The sequence below is a fragment of the Numida meleagris genome, chromosome 10 (assembly GCF_002078875.1).
Source record: "Numida meleagris isolate 19003 breed g44 Domestic line chromosome 10, NumMel1.0, whole genome shotgun sequence".
Lineage (NCBI taxonomy): Eukaryota > Metazoa > Chordata > Aves > Galliformes > Numididae > Numida > Numida meleagris.
This window is the reverse complement of record NC_034418.1, coordinates 11,754,089-11,769,017: the sequence shown is the minus strand read 5'-3', so window position 1 is coordinate 11,769,017 and position 14,929 is coordinate 11,754,089. Positions and strand designations below refer to the sequence as shown.

Sequence of the window (14,929 nt, the reverse complement as noted above, 5' to 3'; positions counted from 1 at the left end):
GCTTTGTGGTCTGTTTGGCAAAATGAATGAACTAATACAATCAAGAAGCATGCAAAATATGAGATTTAAGTCAAGGAAACCCTAAACAACCCCACCAGACCTCTCCTCATTTTCCCTTTTCCTGATTGCATGGAATTGCATCAAACACACATTAGTCACTGTACAAGGGCCTGGGGAAGTAATACTCACTAACATAGAAAAGTTTTAGATCAGGTTGAAGCAAAATCCTGTCCAGTGTGCTTTTAAAGTTAAGCAGTTCCAGATGAGCAATTACAGAAATAAACGTGGGGAGATATCTGGGAGCTCACTGAAATGGAGACAGAATACTTGCAAGCAGGAAAAGATGGAACTGGTGGGTTTATAACCACAGATGTTTTGGTGCTTGTTACTGAGGGAGACAAAGGGAACCGTTCCTGAAACAAAACTGTGGCCACATTACTGCAGCCATTTTTTTCCAGCAAGTTCAATGAAAATTCTGGCAGCTCTCGTAAAAGTGAATGAGAGACAATAAAACATTCCAGAAAAGCAAATTTGCAACTTAAAAAAGCATTTCTGACATACTCAGAATTCCATTGCAGCAGATATTCACATAAAGTTATTTGATTAAAATTCACTGGGAAAGTGCTGATGGAAAAACATTTTCCACCACGCATGGCTATTAGGAAAAAAAACCTATCAGTCTAAAGCATTGATTGTTCATCCATTCAATACTGACCATATCCAAAGTGCTGCGCTAATCTGAATGGCTGACTCAGAACACAGAGCAGCTGAAGCTTCCTGACTGAAATATTGATCATAAATTATTTATTCAAAACGAATATGGAAACGATGATTTGTCCAGGCCAGGAAATGAGCCGAGTGGCTGGAGAGGGTTTTTTTTAGGTGGTTTTGTTTGGTTGTTTTTTACTGTGTCTAATTATTACTCACCTAAAAACATACAGGTACTTCTAACCTGCACAGTAAACAGAAATTCAAGTAGGAAAAATGAAATACTCGGAATGTCCACCATAAAAATGTCAATACTGTTAAAATACAACGAAGATTTTAACAGCACTTAAAAGTAACATAGATTTAAGCTTACAACCACAAGATGACAGAACACGAGATTTAGGAAGATGTGAGCCTTCCCATGGTTGTCCCATGAATTTGCAATGTGACCCTACCACACACCACTTAACCTTTGAGCCATTTCTAGAAGTGAACAAAATCACACTATAAAACATTTCACCTATGAAAAATGTAGTGATCAGTACAAAAATCAGAGGAAGGAGGCCTGAATTCAGACCTCCCACGTGCCAGCTGAGGATCTCTGTTTGGGTGCAGAGCTTTGCCATTTTTTTCTCACCCTCTCTCCTCAATGAATAATTATGCCTATATCTTTAGAACAGTTAAGTTCTGATTTAGCATAGAACTTGCACCCAGCTTCTCATATGCCATTTTCTATTTTTTTTTTTTTTTACACTTGCTGTTCTAAGCTATGCAACACCAAATCTCCCCTCCCTCCAGAACACATATATCTGTATAAATATAATTTGCATTAAGTTATTCTAATCACTGGTCAATTCACAATTCAGAAATATGTCTTTTCATTTAAATTTGAATTTTTAAACAATAAATGGTTTCCAGTTTCATTGTACTTTCTCCAACATGCCACACAACCACACTTCATTTTGATATAGCCAGCAGCCTCTGTTTAAGTCTCTTAGTGCCAAGCCAGCATTTAACCCTGTTAAAGAATATATATATTGGTACCCTGACTAGAAGGGTAGTGTCCTTGGCTATGTATAAATTGCTCCTGTAAGCTATTATTTTAGCATCTAAATAGGCTTATGCTCCGAACCACCTTTCCAGAGAATCTATCTTTTTCCATTTAGTGTAGGCAGCTAAGCTCGGTAATGTGAATCCCCACATGCCACAACCAATATAGCATCCTAGAGTACTTCAGGTGGGAAGGGACCTCTGGAGGTCATCTGGTCCAACTCCACCACTGAAAGCAGCACCAACTTCAAAGTTGCATTAGATAATTAAAGCTGTCACTTCATCAATGTTAATAGCTGATATTTGCAGCACAACCAAGTGCTCTCCGCATGGACATGAATGCTCCAAGAACTTCCATGTTATGCTGAAAGGCGGACAAATAAAAGAGAGAATGAAACAAAGGGCAAGCATTGCATCAGGAAGAATAAAAGACAATCTCACATAGTCTGCTTTATAAATACGTACACATGCTGTTACAGGGTCTGCTGGCAGGTGAGTGCTGATGACTTTGATGACTGGCCACATTTCAGGGTCTGGGGGTGGTTGCACAGCTGCGTGCATGCATGCTGAGCGTCCAGACCCCATACTGAGATACAGCAAGGGAGAAGCATATATTGCCTCTCTTAGTAACTCCCATCACCACAATACTTGAACACTTCAGAGGTCTAGTTCTGAGGTAGGAAAACATTAAAATTTCTATTTTACAGCACAGAATTAAGTCCAGAGGAGCTAAGTATTCAACCCATGGTTTGCATAAGAGGTCTGTCATAAAATGAGGCTTGAAAACATATTTTGTACACATAAACCAAACAGTTGTCCCAAGCTCTCCCTCCATCCAGAAGGAAAGAAGGACCTTGTCACCCAACGAGGACACCCTGCAGTACTTGCAAGCAAAGGACAAAACCCAAGAGCTGTAGAGAAGGTCCCATGAAAACAAGGTTGAGTTCAAAGCAGGTAAGCATTCTATTTCTCATGAACTATTCTGATTTTACTTTCAACTCTTTACCAAAATGCTTGCCCTTGATGTTTCCTCTCCCACACTGCTGAGTTCTGGCTGACATCCAGCAGGTCGCAGTGCCACAAGCAGGGAACCGCAAGCCCAACTGCCCACAGACACGGCCTGAAAAGCAGCCAGCTGTCCTGAGTCCTGAATCCTGTGAGATGGGAAGGCCATGAACGATGGCTGAACATCAGCAAACTAAGGAGTGGAATACCTATGTGTTCTCGTAAGAGACAAAAATATGTATAAATGCTTTTCAGAACGCTGACAGGCTGCAGACTAAAGTCCAAATCTCATGAGTCCAAAGCTAAATTACATAGCAGAGAAACAGTTTGTGTGGGTTTCCAATGAACAAATTAGCCCCATAATCTAAGCAGCTCTTTACAGACCCCGTGAACATCCAGGCCTTGTGCTCACCCAATGCAATATGACTTCATCACTTCTTCCCTTGCTTTTGGGTCACAAGTGCCTGAAGGTAGATCACAGGCCCTTGAGGATAAAGTCTGTATTAATTAGCTTCATGCTGCTCCAGTCCCATCGTATCCAGGTACTAAGAATGCAAGTGGATTGGGAGGCCTGAAGGCAGGTATGTTCTGTCATTTTAAATATCATAAATCAAGCTCTCCTTTTCCATGTTTCCAACTTCTCTGAGTTTCTTCTGAAAACTGAATTTCGAAGAAGAGGATCCACAACAAGGGAATACATAGTTTTATACATACATATCTATACAAACATACATGTATAAAGTAGTTTTATTTACACCTTTCTAATGCACAAACATTTATTTGCACCACCCTGTATATGATCTGAATTCCGTGGATTTGGAAAAAGTCTTCATTTGTGCTCTAAAAGCAGAAGATTATTTATATTTGTTGTCTACTAGATTAACTTAAGTAAAGGTTCTTAAACCACCACCAGCAAAACGCTCACATATATTCCCTCATGGATAAATATATTACAGATACAAAGCAGACAAAATCAGTTAGTACTACTGCAAAAAAGCACATAGAATTGCTTTAAAGCGTTCTAGGTCATCCTGGAACAGCTTCCACCTAAAGCAAATGTGAGAGACTACTGGAGTGGGTTTTTGTCATCACTGAAATATTGTAATGGCACATTTTCACTACAGATTTTTTTTTCTTGTTTCCTTTCCTTGCCACTTTTATATTCATATTCACTGGTGTTGTTCTTCCAAAATATATAAATGACCAGATCCTTCTGTTGCGATCAATAGCAAAGCTATAGCAAAGGCCATCTTTACTAGCATTTGGTACTCACTTTATCTTATCTTTATCTGCTGCCATTTTCAGCAGGCTGTTTTCTATTTCTTTCCTCTGGCTTTCTTCTGCTCTCTTTTTATCAACCTCTTCTAGTGACCTGAAAAGAAAATCTAAAATTGAGAGCCACTGAAGTATATGCTGAATGCCCCCATTAGCTAAGCTGTAGGGGACACTCAGCACAGAAAAAAAAAAAAAATCAACTAACCTTTCAAAAAATCTTTATATAAATGTTCAACAAATGTTCCTGCTGGTTCCAGGTCCACTGGAGATAACCAAGAAAGAATAATTCCGGGACATCAGAAATACCATAAAGGAGAATCAGTCAGAATTTGTCCAAGAGACTTGAGAAAGACAGAGGTCTTTGGTCTTAGGAACATTTTTTTTCTGACTTTCTTTTATTAATAAATAAGAAAAGAAAAGTTGTTTAAAGTCACCACAGAGATCTGACATTTTTGAATATCTGTGTGCCTCATTCAACTCACTGAATATCTCTATTGTCACAGAATGATACATGATTCATTCTGGGAAGCTTATTGCAAACCCAGCAATGACTCTCCAAACGTTTGTAAAGAGGTTTTTTTTTTTTTTTTTTTTTTTTTTTTAAATTTAATCTGGTCTTATTTCTGGACTTTATATTTCTTCCCTATCCTCCCCTACTCTCCTCCCATGCTTTCACTCATCATAGCTTGTCTAGATGCAGACAGGATGGAATGAGGGAAAAATGGATAGTAAACTTATTTTAGGTCAACCAAAAGGCATTCACTCTCTGCTTTTCCTAGTCTTCCTTTCCCATTTCCTTTTGTATTTTCTCAAAGGACATTACACAGTTGGTTTCTCAATCAGGACAAGGCAATGTCAAATACATGAATTTGTCCATGAAGCAGCCTTTAAATGTTGACAAAAGAAAGCTTAAATAATGAAGAAAAATGAGTTAAACTTATTGATTCTGAATACAAGCTCCTTTGAACGGTACATTTCAGCTTTCAGGACTAAACAATACTTAACAACTGATGTTTACTTACTGTTCCCAACAGCATATCATTTTCAAGGAATGGTAATTAAAGATAAAGCTAAGTATCAATGAGTAAAGCACAGGATTTTGAATATATCTAAGCACTACACCATGGTGCCTGGTGTACAATTTTTATTCACATCTAATGCAGCTTTTCAGAATTGCAGCAATGTTTATGGCAAAGATTATATGATTTTCCACCTCCTATTATTTCAGGATATGGCACTTTAGAAATGATATTCTTCTTTTTATTTTCTTACTGGAGTTATTTTGTTGGTTTTTGGTAATATGCTACAATATATGCTTGAGAGTTGAAACATAAATGCAGATCTGTATTTCAGCTGCATCAGGTAATGAAGTGCTTGTAACACTGAAGTTCACAGTCAAAATTAACAAGAACGTTCAACAATATTAATATTTAACATTTGTCTGCTATTCATTATGCCTCCGAAATACCACAGAGATTTCAGTTTTCTGTAGTGTAATTATTACAAGCTATGAGCAAGTGCATTATGAGGTTTCTTCAAAACAATGATTGTGAAATAGAAATACACATAACCAAATAATAACAGAGTAAGTGCTTTTCATATTCAGGAGAAATCGCATGATTAGAGAAGGATTCTACTGATGTCAATGGGAGTTTTGCCTGGCAGAGGTAGTCCTAAGTACTTTAAAGGTATTTGCTTTAAATAACAATAAATGAACTCCAGCGTACTGTTTAACCTCACACAAAATGAGAGAAGATGTATTTATGAAACGAAGAGGGTTGATATATAAAAAAATAAAATATATAAATATATAATAAATAAATATATAAAAAAAAATTAAAAAAAATCAAGCAGTTGGCTAAAAGATACATCCACTATTTTAAATAGTGGGAAGTGCTGGTCTCTGCTCCCTGCAAACCAATGACAACACTGTTCCAGGGCAGGTTCAGATACTGGGAAAAAACTATTTACTGTGAAGGCACTGGAACAGGCTTCTCAGTGAGGTGGTTGATGCCCAAAGCCTGTCAGCATTCAAGGAGCATTGGGATAAAGCTTTCAATAACACGCTTTAACTTTTGCTTAGCCCTGAAGTGGTCAGTTGAGATCAATGTGCTCTGAAGGTCCATTTCACCTCAACTGGTCTATTCTATTCATGTTTTCAGAATTGCAGCTACTCCCTAAGTTTAGTTGTTTTCTTCTGGGACTCAGCCAGGAATGCCCAGTGTTAACATATCCAAACAAAATGGCAGACTGCATGGGGAAACAACGTAATGCCTAATAAATTCAAACATAACTTTACAATAATGTAATAAGTCCATTTGTCAACTGCGCAGAAATGTGGCTCCCCAGAAAATGAATGGAAATGTCTCTTTGCCAAAAGATTATCTAAAAAAAAATCTAAGTGGAATAATTTTTGGAATAATTTTCATACAGCAGTAACTTTTCAACTGAATTGGACAGGGATGGAAGAATATTCCAGGCCCTAACTTAAATCTCCTGGGTGGCCTTGGGCAGATTTTCTGGGAGTATCTACACAGAATATTGCTGGCAGATGTGAGCTCTTTCTGCCCAAGTTCCAAGTTGAGTTGAAGCTGAACAAATGTGGTGAGCGCAGCACTGAATCCAACCCACCAAGTCCTACTGTGAGGTGAGGCATATGAGCTTCTGTTCCAACCTGCTAATTCAGATTTGGCACCATGATAAACACATTTATGTAGCTCCGGTGGGCTGCGATTCCATCTGCCAACAATAGACTTTGTCAACATGCCCTCTGCTCCTCAGCTCCAGTGCTAAACTGGAGATAATAATTAATGCCTGAATCTGAAAATGATATTGTGAAGGTAAGTTAATTTACTCTCACAATCCTCTAAAAGTAGAAGCATATAGCTGCATAGTAATTACTTAAGGTAGTAAACCTTTTTCGCCATGTGCACTGCAGTACTGAGTTAAACAAAGCTATGTATATATACACTTTACGTTCAATTTAGTACACTCTTAATTTGGAAAATATGAAGACAGTCGTGTCCAATGTTTTCACATTACTGTAACTGTAGTGCACAGAGAAAGAGAGAGGATGAAGAGTAAGCCACAGAAACTCCATAATTGTTACATTTTTCCTTTTACATTTGTGTTTTACTCATGTGCTCTCTTTCTGCTTTTATTTTTCAGTGCACAGGAACCTCAGCAACCACATTTGAGAAAATAAACCTCAAAAACCCCCCACATCAAGACAGAGATTTTATGAGTGGTTACATAAATTACCTCCCAAAATATTTTGTGAAGAAACATCTTGTGGTATTGAGAAATAGGCGACTCAAAAGGTCATGCATCCATGACAATAGACAAAACAAAAATGACCAAAAGACTTTCAGAAAAAAAATCCTGTGCTGTGTTGAACATATAAATTTAGATGACAGCGGGGAGAGCCACACATCTGCACGGCACCAGAGCAAAACAGCCCTTCATATCGCCCAGTAAGGGCCCCAGACGCATCCTCATACCAGAGCGCAGCCACCCGCTGCTCTCCCCTTCTGTAGGTATGCAGTAATCAGTGCATTTACCCAAACCTGTTGCAAGCATGGTCTTCACAGCCTCTGGAAACACATAAGCCTGAGAAGCTTTACTTCATGCTATACAGATGTTATTAAGTGCCTTTGGAACAGGAAGCCAAATTGTGTATTATCAGAAATATGAAACATAGACAGTTGGAAGGGAAATGGAGATGTTGAGCTGCACTTTTTCCCCACAGATTTCTTTGCTCTGTTTCCAATATTAAAGCTACCTCATTCCAGCACAGAAATATCTGAACTAATCAAAAATAATAATTGCAGCAAATTTTACGTACAGGGAATAAAATAATTCCAAAGTTTCCAAACAATTCAGGAGCAGAATTTCTTTTGAAAGTCTTAATGTAATATATCATTATATCACACTGAGTTTGGAAAAAGGCTTGTGAACCTGGGTGTTTGAAGATCTTCCCCACAACATCAAATTCAAATCTCTGAGTTAAATGTAATAAAGCTATACGTGCAATGAAACTTTAGTGTAGCTGTCCAGTGCCTTGCAGCAAATGTCACTTAATTTCCAAAATCAGAGCCAGCATTTGGTTTGTGCTGTAAAGAGCAGATTTTCCCAGAATCTATCTAGGCAGGGATGAGATTGCTATCTGAGCTCTTGTACATAGCAAACGACTGCCTACAGCATCTTCAGGGGCAAGCCAAACTCAGAAGCAATCATGAGGGCCACCACATTACCCCCTACCCGCATCAGCCAGTCTGCCATCTCCAAGAACAGACATGCTCACTCTCCCATTGCTCCTTTGGAGCATACAGGAAACCCAGGCTTGCTACACCCAGCTCTGAGTAGAACAGAGCAACTCATGAAATAGGAAGACAAGTTTAGCTGTCTTGGAAGAAAAAAAAAAAAAAAAAAGGAGCCTTAAGAACGAAGCCAGCAAGCTTTGAAGAGCCAGCAGGCTCCCATGTTAGCCATATGCCTTCATATGTCTGTTCTGTGGGAGTGTTACAGCTCCTGCTGTTCTATTCTTCACTTTTTAAAGAAAATGTTACAAGGCCACAAGGACTCACAAACATTTGTTGACATTTCTTCTGGGTCAGCCTTAGGAGGCCTGCAAGAATTTAAACATATGGCAGTATTTAGTTGCATGAGGGAATGAGTTGTTTCAGAGAAAAGCAATCTTTAGTTGCAAAACAGTTTAAGCCACCATAAAGTTGGGTTGCTTTTTTTTTTGGCCAAAATCCAACCTCTTCTCATTATATTTTTCACATTATATTTTTAAAGCAACAGCAGCTTTTCAGTTGAGTTGGTATAGCAAAATGTTTCACAGTATTTTCTACTGACCTCCACACGAGTAATATCTTGATAAGGGATTCCAGATCAAGCAGATTTGATGTGTGGTTACACTTGGAAAGAGGATAAAAAGATGGAACCAGCTGACCTCTGAAATGAAGGTTATTGCCCCAGCTTGTCAAGGGACACAGGCATGACCATTTGGAACCAGATTATTTGAATTGGGTTCTTAACATCGTTCAGCAGCAGCATGTATGCATTTGCAAAGCAGAAAAATGGATTTACAAGGCTTTATCTTGTTATTCAGATGACATTGTTCTAAGTCAGTTGCTAGTAAGTGTATGGTAGCTCACTTGCTAGCATTCTTTATATACTGCTGTTAAATAAAACAACTTGCATGCAGGGATGTGGACTGAGGTTGTCTCTAGCCATGGGTAAAGGGCAGCACAATGTTAGAGCTGCCCAGCAGCAGAGTGGGAACACACCTGGCTCAGTCCCACTGACGGACCTGTGCCTCGGCAGTCTGCCTCACAATAAAGGTAAGAGCCCTGGGCAGACTGGTTTTCTTTCACTGCTTTTTTCTTTCAGCATTAAAGCACACTAATGAAGGAGCTCCTGCCGCTCTTTTCATTTGCATGATATTAAATAGGCTGCAGTCATGCTTATTAGTTGTACAACACAGTGTTTAAAATGAGTAATTTAAGCAGTTGAAATGAAAGGACTTGCACGGAAAACAAGGATGCAAGAGCCATTCCGTTTTCCAAAGTATATAACAGGCATGTTTTTAAAACATAGACTTGACTAAGGAGTTAGGTTTATCCAGAAATGTTCTGTTAACTGACAGGTAACCTACCACATTTTCTGAAATGCTGTGTTCTTTGCAGTCTTTAAGAAACAGAGCACATTACATCTCATAAAATTTTACAAAAAGTATTTTATAATTTTGGTAAAATTAAGGTGGTATTTCCTGAAAGGCACCCACCTCTATTAAACCTTCACTCCCAATTACCTGTTCTTCTAAACTGTCCCATAATAAGCTGTGTGAGACATTCTAATATTAAGGGAAAGAAGAAAACGGTTTTTAGAATACAGTTTTAAGCCTTGATCTCAAGCAAGAAAACAAAGATTGCAACAAGTAAGAACTAGTAACTTCAGAGGAAACAGTAAATCAAACAAATACTGATTGTTAGTCACCACACAACAAGTCTGAAGGCTTAGGGATAGGATAGGCAGCTCTTGGCTGACTTGTGCTCAAGAGCAGAATTTGGCTATGAAAGAAGGACCTGGAGAAAAGTAGTGTTCTCACAGGAAATGAGCTGCAAAAAATTTATTCAAATGCCCATTTGATGCAGTACATTACAATTTGTAGTTGAAAACAAACAGTCTACCACAACAGAGACCAACCTGGAAGCAGAATTCAAAGCTTAAGAACACGTAAGCCAGAGGGATCAAAAGCTACATCAGCAGCACAAGGAAAATAAAACAATGAATAAAAAGGACTGTGTAACTCACTGAAATGTCAGTAGGAAAATGGCACCAGGAAGCTGAATCCATCAGCTTGTAACAATAACTAAGAGGTTAAAAATAAGTTTTATGTATTCAACCAGTGGCAGGAAGATTTTGCTGGAAACTTTTCATTGCTTTCAATGGCAGGACTGTAAAGCAATTTAAATTGGGAACTGTAGTGAAATTTCTGCACAAGCACTTGGCATTAAAGTCCCCTTCCTGCCAACATTATGACAGAAGACAAGACACACAAGTCCATTTTTAACTTTGCGTAAGACAAACAATGAATCCATATTCTGAGTACCACGACCTGAGATAAAAAGGCATGTAGGATTCTTGAGTCTACATAACAATGTCAGTTTTAAATAGAGGAAAAAAAGGTTTCAGTCCTGCTTCTGTATAGAATATAAACAACAATAAATATAACAGTATTCAGTATGAAACACACACACTCTGAGTATGAGGAATCCTTCAGGAGTGACAAATTCTTGTGGGATCCCAGTGGTATACTAAGGGTTTTCCTCACTAGGTTAGGTTCAGAGCAGCATGTAGTGCAATGCCTACGTGGCCAGGCTGCTGCAGGAAGCCAGGGAAGCTGTTCTGCACCTGCACAGCTCTGTGCCTTGTGTGGTACTTCAGAACCAGCACTATTTATTCTGGGTTTCACTACTGCAAGCCTTTCTTGTGCCTCACATTCTCTTGGATACAGTTCTAGCTATCAGCTGTACTGAGGAAAGCCTAATTCCAACAATCTGACATCAGAGAAGAGTTTGTGTCTGTATTTAGCTACTTACCACAATCTACACATTCCGCTTTTACGTGATAAAAAAAAAAATCGAAGATACACTGATACGCCCATGAGCAATTATAAAAGCTATGCAAATATTGCTAGCATATCTATAAATATTCATTTCATATTAAGTCTTTTTTATCATATTCACACACTTTCCGATTCTGTTCCTGCAAATATTTCCCTGAATTTAGGTTATCAAGTATGTTTGCTGAAGCAGCGTATTTTAAGCAACTATTCACAGCAGACTCATTCAAAGAGCTGCACTTACCCATTTAGAGAACTGAAGTTTATCACCCTGCTTGTACATGCCACCCATGCAGCTCAAAATGCATCAAATAGGTCACAGAAATTATCAGAATGAAATACAATCCTGCTAACAATACATGCCAGTGACTTTGTGCAAGCAGTGTACTGCGATCAGGAAAGCTGGTGACCCCGTAAAGGATCCCCCACCCTCATGATGCCTCATTAAGAGAGATAATTCTAGAATAAGAAGCTGAAAATTAAGTTGGTGTGGTTTAATATTATTCTTTTTAGGTCTGACGCACCTCCAAGCTGAAGTCAAAGGAAGCCAGTAAAATACACACTGTTGACAGCCACTTGTTTGTGCCTTAACATATTATCCGTTCTTTTAACAAAATCAATATTTATTAGTGATTTTTTTTAGTTTGTAAAATACTGCAGCTGTTTATGAAGATCACCAAAAGTAAAGCTTTCTGCACAAGCACAAAGACAAAACAAACTTGAAAATCAATTTAAACTTATAACACATCAAAACATTTTCAATTCTTACACTTACTCTTTGGTCAGTACTCCTCTGCCTGCTCAGCACAACAGTGTGCTTCAGCTACTTGTAGCTAACTCTCATCCAGCAAAGCTACCTCTTCAGCAGGGTTTGCTCCTGTTACTTCATTTTCTTAATAAATCCTTTTCAGATGAACCTGCTCCCATGCTCCATCACTGTCAACAAGACCACGAACAATCCAAAATCTCAAAAAGTTGTACTACATCTCATCATATTTTTCATTGATACGAAGCATTATGAAATATAAAAAGGCCTAGCTAACACGAAGTATTAGATTGTTGTAAAGCTTCTCTAGATGTCAATTTTCATTTCAACTATTCAAAATAAACAACTCAAACTTATTTTTTTTTTTTAAAAAAAGACTCTGGCACAATGTGGGCTTACTTCAGTTTCAGCCTTCTGTACCATGGCTGATACATGTTGTGAGTCAGATAGTGTGGAGGTACACAGCTGCTTAGAAGTGTCACAAAAAAAAAGCTCAAGAAAAACAAAAATCTCAAGTACATATGAGATTGTTACATTCATCTGTTTAATTTAACTAGAAATTAGGAGCAAGGGACAACATGATACCATGTTTTGATTGCAAATTAGGAGCATCTATTTGGATACCCTTTCCTGGAGGAAAGACAGGGTAGGTCTAGTACTTAGAGACATGATTTAGTGGGCAATATTGGTGATAGGTGGACAGTTGGAGTAGATGATCTTACAGGTCTTTTCCAACCTTAATGATTCTACGATTGCTGTTAAAACCACAGTTAGAATTTCCTATTATCTATGTCCAGATGAAGACCCAACACTTCTGGATGTTGTCAAACCTAAAACAAAATGCAGCCCAATCTTCAGTAACAATTAGCTACAATTAGCAATTTGATGGCTGTCTCAGTCAAAAACTTCTCAGGCTTTGTTTCACTGAAACAAAAAACATGATGGAATCTACTTCAAAGACATCTCCCTTCTTCCCAAAGCTCAGTCACATGAAATTAGGAGAAAGTAGATAAGCCAAGTACAAGTTCAACTCACTACTAGAATTTCTGAAAGATCAAGCCTTCTAGACTCAGGACTAGTACCGCTCTGTGAGCCTGGCAAGACACTACCAGATCAGTTTGATGGCTGTGTTCTTATTATTAACACTGTCCTCCTTCATGACCATTTAGTAGAATCCCAAATAAACTGCATACAGTTCAAGCATAAATTCTTCCTGGTCTTGTGACGGGAAAAAACATCCAATTCAGTACATAGGTATTACCTTTTCTACTGTCTTTCATAAAGTGCCAGCATCTGTTGAGTCACCGTTTCAGTTCAGGCTGTCCTCAGGTAATTTTTGGTTGGTGATAAAACACCTTCTAAACTTTGTGTTTAACAAGAGCTAAGGAGTAACCAGACTCAGCTGAAAGGAGGAAAGGATGAGGATGACTATGTCTCTGAGAGGAACACAGCATTTTTTAGAGAGCCCAAATGCCATTACTATCATATCGTCACTTCAGTTGCTGTCCCAATATTATCCTCTTTAAATCCCAAGCTGAGCTATTTTTATTTGCTTAAAAAGTTGCTTATTCTTTTAATTAGTCTTTTTTAAACCTTTATATATCTTTCTAGCATCTGAATTGCTCGTTCTTTTTTTGTTTTGTTATAACTCACTCCTTATCCTTAAACCCCAAAACATGTTTTTCTTAGCTTACAGGATTTTTTGTGCATAAAATAGTGGCCAAATAAATAAATAAATGTATATATATATTAAAAGCATTCTATTAAAAAACAGGACAGTAACAAAAATACGGAACACATATAATAATTCAGGCACAACTCTCTCACACATATGCAAAGACGAAAACAGAACTACACTCCAATTACATTAAAACTGATTTTTGAGTAAAGACTAACAAAAGAGCACATACAGAACATGATGCTAAAGGATAATACCAATGGAAAGAATTTGTTTTGTTTGTCAAACTCATTCCTCAACCTACAGACAAAGGAAAGATTCAGCGTCAGCTGATTCTCACCCTCTGTATTTCATTGTGATTCGTACAGTGCTAAATCCCCATAATATAAACTCACAGATGCGTTACATATAAACGAATAATGGCAAGGAGGAAGTAACCCTACAATGGTTTCCATAGAAAGGAATGCTCCTGATATTTGTATCTTGTGTCATTTTCATCTTCTCTCTACTTCGGCATCTGCCTCAGCATCTCACTGCTGCTTAGCAGCTCTAGCTAAGACAACTGTTATCTGGGATGGCTCTGACCTAACAAAACACCAGGCAGCTGACCTGGAAAGAACAAAAACTTGGCACTGAGAGTTTCATAGTTATTAGGAATAATGGTTTTTTTGCAGAGCAGAAAAATGCTGGAATTCTGAGTGTACTGCGGTAATACGAGCTTTCCTGGTGGGCAAGAAGCAACAAATATGTACCAATTTAATAGTTTCGTACTGGTGTAGCTACTATTGACATATCTAAACATCTGTAGAAAAGGGGTTTGAGAGCTTTTTTTCCTTCTTTCTCTGTTCCATCTCTCCCTAAACAATCAGACCTTCAGATATGGACTATGAGAGAGAGAGAGAAAAAACAACACTCCAGGTCTGGAGTATGTATTTTTTGCACTCAAAAACTTATGTAGAAGACTGTAAAACACTGTTTAACCACAAGCACTGACAATTGTACGCAACTGCATGTATATAACATGCTTCTTCCATCAGCAATCTACCAGTGACATTTCCTAGTTAAGAGCTCCATTTTGCTAGTTTAATGTTACTGTGCATACAATAACAGTAGTTTCTTAAACACGTTCTGAACTTCAGGCCACTTTAGGCCTTGTTCAGCCGTTTTCAGGCTGTTAACATCCACATGTTTGGTATTCCCTACTCAAGGCCTTTATGTAACATGTAAGGAAACTCTTCAGACATTTCAAATTACTAAGACCACAAATTATTCCTAGTTTGGCAGTAGGACCTTTACTCAAAAAGGCTCTTATTTT

At 38.1% G+C, this 14,929-nt stretch overlaps 1 protein-coding gene across 5 annotated transcripts in view; it reads right to left on the bottom strand.

Moving 5' to 3' along the window:
* CDH11 (cadherin 11) overlaps window positions 1-14,929 on the bottom strand; it is a 232,403-nt gene that overhangs the window by 43,114 nt on the left and 174,360 nt on the right. For 2 of the 5 annotated variants that reach the window (XM_021408541.1, XM_021408540.1), the window contains one exon: window positions 4,037-4,135. The exons of the other annotated variants lie outside the window; for them this stretch is intronic. The gene's annotated coding sequence lies outside the window, so the exon portion shown is untranslated. The remainder of the gene's footprint in view (window positions 1-4,036; window positions 4,136-14,929) is intronic. 5 annotated transcript variants of the gene reach the window in all.